This window comes from Schistocerca piceifrons, chromosome 5 (genome assembly GCF_021461385.2).
Source record: "Schistocerca piceifrons isolate TAMUIC-IGC-003096 chromosome 5, iqSchPice1.1, whole genome shotgun sequence".
Lineage (NCBI taxonomy): Eukaryota > Metazoa > Arthropoda > Insecta > Orthoptera > Acrididae > Schistocerca > Schistocerca piceifrons.
This window is the reverse complement of record NC_060142.1, coordinates 361114775-361122253: the sequence shown is the minus strand read 5'-3', so window position 1 is coordinate 361122253 and position 7479 is coordinate 361114775.

Sequence of the window (7479 nt, the reverse complement as noted above, 5' to 3'; positions counted from 1 at the left end):
AAATAGCACTTATTTTTAACTTTTCCAACTGCGAAAAGCGATCGCAGAATCACGTTAAATCGGGAATGCTATGTGTCTCGTGGAGGCCTGCTGTTCCGTAAAATGCTGTACATCATACATCGCACACAATAATGACTCGTCCGTTTCATCGACATTGTTGCACTTTCTGGGAATGTGTGGCATCTTGTGACGTTTTAAAAAAAAGTGCCACAACATTATACCCTTACTTTTCTCCAACCAGTTATCGGAACAAAAATGAAACTCCTCATATGGCCAACATTTACATTTTTGAATAACTTCTTTTGTATACATTTGGTAGTGGTTTAGATGTGTACTGTATCCGAAAAAATGTTTACGAAACACTGAAGGAAACACTGTTACAGGAAAATCTGATCTCTAAATGTTTCAAAGCTGTCTTTCTTCGCACGCTCAGGAGAATTCTCGTGGATTTTTAGTATTCCGACGTAATAGAGTAACCTAATTCATTTAAGGCCCAAAATGGTTTTTCTAACATTTCACAGGATGTCTTTAAGACAGTTAAGAAACTTATCTAACACTGCCTATTTTGTAAATGATTTTTTCTGCACAGAAAACTTATGTAAAATCACATATTGCTTCTAGTGTGACAAATATCATTACAGTTATAACCTCGTCGCACAATAGGTTCAAATGGCTCTGAGCACTATGGGACTTAACATCTATGGTCATCAGTCCCCTAGAACTTAGAACTACTTAAACCTAACTAACCTAAGGACATCACACAACACCACGACATCACGAGGCAGAGAAAATCCCTGACCCCGCCGGGAATCGAACCCGGGAACCCGGGCGCGGGAAGCGAGAACGCTACCGCTCGACCACGAGCTGCGGACTCGCACAGTAGGGCCACAGCAAGAGTTATAAATAAAAAATGGCATATTGTGTTAGATTTCTGCACTGCAGATTCTTAGAATCGTTCCAAACTCCTAGATGTATTCTCTTCTGACTAACACCAAAATATGAATTATTTATATCTATAACAGTAATCACATCTTTTCCCAGAATGAAATTTTCACTCTACAGCGGAGTGTGCGCTGATATGAAACTTCCTGGCAGATTAAAACTGTGTGCCGGACCGAGACTCGAACTCGGGACCATTGCCTTTCGCGGGCAAGTGCTCTACCGACTGAGCTACCCAAGCACGACTCACGCCCCGTCCTCACAGCATTAATTCCGCCATTACCTCGTCTCCTACCTTCCAAACTTCACAGAAGCTCTCCTGCGAACCTTGCAGAAGTTTCATATCAGCGCACACTCCGCTGTAGAGTGAAAATTTCATTCTAGAAACATCCCCCAGGCTGTCGCTAAGCCATGTCTCCGCAATATCCTTTCTTCCAGGAGTGCTAGTTCTGTAGTTTCGTGAATAAAATACAGAGAAGATTAAATGTAACGTGTATATAAATATGCCGCTGGAACGGTGACTGTCAAATTGACACCTGTTAATGCAGCGTAAAGTTAGAAGTGACAGAATAAACTATGTACGAAGGAAAAGCAGGGGACACATTATGATCTCAGCAAGTCGTAAGAGCTGCTTCGATCGGGAACTCCATCAAACGAATGAACTCTAGATTCGATACAGGTGTGGTTTCGCTTTCAGATTTACAGACAATTCCGATATCTTAGGTACATTTCGTACATAACTGTCTACGCCCAAACGTGAACTACACTCAAAGTACCACTCAACTGCGTTTTTCCTTGTATATTAATTTAATTACCAGCTTTGTCAATTAATTGCGGAGCATATCATACCGTGAATTCTTAGAAGTCGTCCGTTTAGTACGTTGATTCGACCCTTTTTTGTTCTCGAGAACCGACTTCTGGATTCCTGGAAGATATCGATTCTCCCCAACCAATAGCCTGATAGTCTTGAGCCATTGGTGCTTTCGTCTCCTTTATTTTTTACTTGACAGACAACATACGTTTAATAGGGAGTCAATGCAATCAAATGATACGGTCATTTATGACAAATATTTTCATACTTGCAGGCTCAGTAATCTAAATCTATAGGGTACTTCCCGTTGACCTGGATTGTGAAATCTGGCAAGTAGCGGAGTTTCACAGTACAACTAAATGAGAAAAAAATCAGAAAATTACTAATTTGTGAGTACACCATACAAAAAATAATTATTTTGTCATTTGTTATTCGACTTCGAACTTAAAATTAAAACGTTCTCGAAAGTCTTGAAATTACCGAGGCCGACAGCTTGCCGGCATCAATGTCAATAACAGGAAAAAATCATCGAGATACTCGATTCCGGGCATGGATGAACTGTCTCTGTACATAAATATTGTAAGGGACCCTCAGGGCGCAACTCCTACTCGCGCCTTGCTAATTTTTTAATTTTTTAATTTTGTTTTGTGAATCACTTCAGAATAATGGCTCATGTAGCTATTTCGTTACGATTTTCGGTGTTTTGTTTATTTGAATATCGTGGATAATCATCCAGTACGCTATCTGTAATGAGAAATAGGATTATTGTGCAGAGATACGGTTAACTTTTGAGACTCAGTACCCATTTAAACCGTAGGGATGATTGCTTCCCAGTCGGCAAAAAATCCAAATGAAGTGAAGATAGTTTGTATCTCTAAGTGATGGAGACAGTAGTGCCGGTAGCGTTAGAGGAGTGGCGACTCAAAGCTTGAAGTTGACTGGACTTGACACGCGGCGTCAGTAAAGAGCAAACTAGCGGCTCCCGGCAGCCCGCCTCCCACGTCGCCCGATACCTCTCTGCTCTGAGTTCGTTGTTGGCTGTTTTTATCGCTTTTCCGCCTCCCACAAACATTCTCTGCCATCGAAAAAACGCCCTTCGAAAGCTAGATGGCTTTTTCCTGTAGCTCCCGAGTGAACCTTAATGTGTGTGTTAAACAAAAGAGGGACTCTGTGTTCTCACCAGCTGCGAGAAAGTCCGGCTCCTATCTCGTTCGTAAACTACGAAGCGTTTGCCGAATGCTCCCACGGGAATGCCTAGTAAGCCCATTTTTTCCAGCTTTGTACTCCAACATCATTGGGTCGAATCTAGTGCAAGAGCTGTTGTCGTCAGTTTCAAATGCAAACTACCAGAGGACGAAAAAGCGACTGTTTTCAAACTGGTAAACAATAGCTATTTAGCCTTCATTTCTAAATGATGAACGGTTTTATGTACGTATATCTCTAAAGAGGCAAGCATTGTGCATAATTAGCATTAGAAAGCACCATTTATTTTTCGCTTCCGTATTAGTTGTAGTAGGGTGGAACATTCTGAATAACTCCGATTGAAGGAAATGTGTTTTTTGACAAGCTTTCTAAATAACAGGCTACTTAGTTACTTTGCAACGTGTGTGCATATTCTGCTTAAAACCTCTCCAGGTTTTTAACGCTAAGATAATGTTACCACATGTGTCCCATCACTGCAACAAATAGGTAACCATACACAACAATTTGTATAATAGTTTATTACGTTAATGATCACTTCTATGTATAAAAATATGGTAATACGTCAATTTTTGAAATACGTAATACTGTTATTAATACTCTTGCTATGTCTTGGACACTTTAAATATTCTGTTGCCAATAAAACCTCAACCGAAATGTGAGAAAATTTAACAACAAATCGTTTGGAAAAAATTCCTCGAGACAAAAAAACCCAAATATTAAATGCACTGTAGCCTACCTATGCTATATAGCGCGATCTTCATTGACATACTACTCCTATTATTAAACACTGTTATTTTTATAGAGTGCTCTGAGAGTGGCATTACAATTCTGTTTTGTTTGCCCGAGAATGTTTTATGTTTTGAATACTTAATGGTCGTCGGTAGTTGAGGTTTAGTGTAATAAGTGTACAATTCGCATGTATCATTGTATGTGTCTTTATGTTCGAAGATATTTCCCATATCTACCGCATCTCATTCTCAATTTATTGCTCTTTTATTTAGAATAATTACATTTAATTGCTAATCTTCTCTCTCTACAAATACATATTGTATGTGTGAGTTAATGTAGAATCAATAAACGCGATGATCAGATACGTACAGACTTCAAAACCATATTTTTTTAAATTTTGTATATTAATGACGACAAGTCAGAAAATAAAATGTTGATCTAACAGATCGTATAATTGTATGTTATCTAGTAGATGTGAAACGGTTGCAATACAGAGATCAGATACGAGAAGTGTATACAGAGAGATCAGATATGAGAAGTGTATACATCTATGTAAGTATCCAACAGAGTTCAGATACTTACATAGTTCAATATAATTCTCCTTCATAAAGTTTCAGTGTACTTCTCGTACTTTGTGTTACGTGATGTCTGCCTGTGTGCACACATCGTGGTGAAATATCCGTTTGTGTGGTCTGAATCTGGTGTCGTAACTACACCCCAGTGTACAAGTGTGCATAACTCTCATTTTATGTGAGATATGATTGTTCGAAATCCACATAAATCTTCTTGTAATACCAGGAACAGACCAAGCGACGTGGCGCAGTGGTTAGCGCATTTGGGAAGACTACGGCTCAAACCCACGCCCGACCATCCTCATTTAGGTTTTCCTTGATTTCCCTAAATCACTTCAGGCAAATGCCGGGATGGTACCTTTGAAAGGGCACAACCGACTTCCTTCATCATCCTTCCCCATTCCGATAGCACCGATAGCTGATTGGCCCTTTTCCCCAAATCAACCAACCAAACTAACAGGTTTGAAATTCGTATGTAAAACGGAGAACTGAAATCCTCCTGTCAGTTTTGACATAGCATATATCGTTCATTAAAATATGACAGTGTAAATTGTGCGTTTGAAACACGCAAGGTGTGGTGAATGTTTTAAAACAAACGGAAAAGTAGGTAAATTCGACAAGAAACGACTTGGAAAAAGATTCTTCGAGACAAAACCACACTTTTAAATACTCAGCAATGTACGTTCCATACAGATATTGCTCCTATGTTCATGGATAAGCCTTCTACTTGTTTGGTTTTAAGACATTGGCCAAGCCGTAAGTGTTTCTACTTAAGCAGTTGCAATGACGGATTTAATGTGTGCTGGTACAGTGATAAAACTCTTACATTAGTTGCACTTTTTCTCGACTGTGATTTTTGCACCAATACCTCATTTGGTTGTGTCAAACGCATATTAGGGAGTTCATCACGTGTTACTATTTCTCACACTCTTGTGCAGATCGCAACATGCTGTAAGGATAACAAATTTCGTTGCGATGTAGTTTATTCTGCACTGTGGCAAAATTAACTACTTGCTAACCATAAACTAATGTATTTAACGGTATCCATAGGGATCCGCGATACTAGGCTTTGGCCAGTGACCTAATGGTAATGGATACTGTGGCATCACTTTTTGTGCACGTTTTTAAATCCATTTCTATAGTACTTGCTATTTTCGTTGGTTTCTATATAAGTTGTAGTTTTAAATAGCTGCTGTGTGTGAGAAATAACACTGTTTCTACTGTTTCGGATAGAATTATAATATTTAGACGATTTATCAATCTTTTGTCTTTACTACTTTTTTTAAAATTCGTACTGTTTGTCGTCGTTCCCATTAAAAACGGTAGTGCTTCTTTTTCGATGCTCAGTTCGTTTCCTTATTCGATAAATAGTTTTGTGGTTCAAATGGTTCAAATGGCTCTGAGCACTATGGGACTTAACATCTATGGTCATCAGTCCCCTAGAACTTAGAACTAATTAAACCTAACTAACCTAAGGACATCACACAACACCCAGTCATCACGAGGCAGAGAAAATCCCTGACCCCGCCGGGAATCGAACCCGGGAACCCGGGCGCGGGAAGCGAGAACGCTACCGCACGACCACGAGCTGCGGACAGTTTTGTGGTCACCATTTTGATTTAGTCATGATACACACATACATTAGAATTTGCGGGACACAGTCTCCATTTGACCTACGTAGCTCAAATGCAATTTTCGATACTAGTTTCGATTTCATTACCATACATATTTTATTCTTATTGTTAGCTAGTACCGCGTGGGTCTCCACCACAGCCGTACAGATTCTTTTCCGACAGTCTCATCCTCTTTTTTTCCGATAAATAGTTAAAGTTCTTCTTCTAATGACTATTACTATTTGCTGCGAATAAGCGCATGTATTCTGAACTGGGTAAAACACCCACCACTTGAGTTGCAAGGGTATAGTGTATTTTCCAATACTAGCTTCGATTTATTTGTGAGACATAATTTTTTAGTTCGTTTTGCGTGTCTTGATGCCCATTATGGTGTGAACTCGTTTTTAATATACTTGATTCACTTTATTTTCAAGTATTTTTTGTTAATTACAATATTATGGAATATAACAGTTGTAATTCAAACTATTTTACCATGTTTTCATTAGGTCATTTCCTTGTCTGTCTGTCTGTTAAGGGCAGATATTGCAATTGATTTAAGCTAACTTTCTGACGAGATAAAGACTTGAAATCTGGAAAATAGCTCATAACTGGTTGACAATGCAACACTAACTCGCTTTCTTGTCTGGTGTGTGGCGGAGGGTACTTGGTGTACCACTTCCAATTCCCCCTTTCCCTGTTCCAGTCGCGAATAGTTTACGGGAAGAACAGTTACTACAAAACCTTTGTGTGAGCACGAGTCACGTTTTATCTTCGCAGTCTTTACATGAGATGTACTTTATGATGAAGCAGTACGTTGTTTGAGTTAGGTCAAGAGGAAATGAAATAAACCTGAAATTTTACACGTGTCTCACTTGTAATCTCATCGAAATGTTTGAAATCTGTTGAAAAATTTCACTCAAACAAGGCTAAAAAGAAGAAAATGATTATTTAAATGAAAATTAATCTCAATATACTACGTTTTTTTCTAAAAATAAAATAAATTCTCCAAGCGTCATACAGATTCCTAACCCTGTGATAGTGAATTTTTTTAAAAGCTATGAAAATATATGTAAAATTTAAAACTAAAAAGGTGGATTACATGCAATACATAACTGATGCAAGAATAGTTCACCTCCTTACTATTATATTACTTACTGAGGTATTAATAGTTCACCTTCGTACTTCCTCATGATACATATGTTAGCAGCTGTAGGTTTCATGCGCCCTGCAAGATTCATTTTAAATCTTAGAAGTGTGTTCACAGCTATTAACAACTCATAATCACAAACTGTGAGGATTATCTGGATGGAACTAGGAAAAAGTAGTTTATACTTTTTAATCCGATTTATAAATGTGCTGTATTGAATATTTATTTGCTTTTAACAATATATTTTCCAAATGTAGTGAAACCTGGTAATCAAAAGATTGGTTATAGCCGACGGTTACTACCACAATTTACTTTTTATCCCTCTATTGATCTCGTAGTCGACAGGACATTAAACACTGTAAAAGTTAAAAAGACCGAGGAACAAAATGAATTCGCTAAGATTTTTTCAGCAGCTTTGGTCCCAGTCATTAAAAGCAAGTTCAGTACTCCATTTCGAGTTACGAG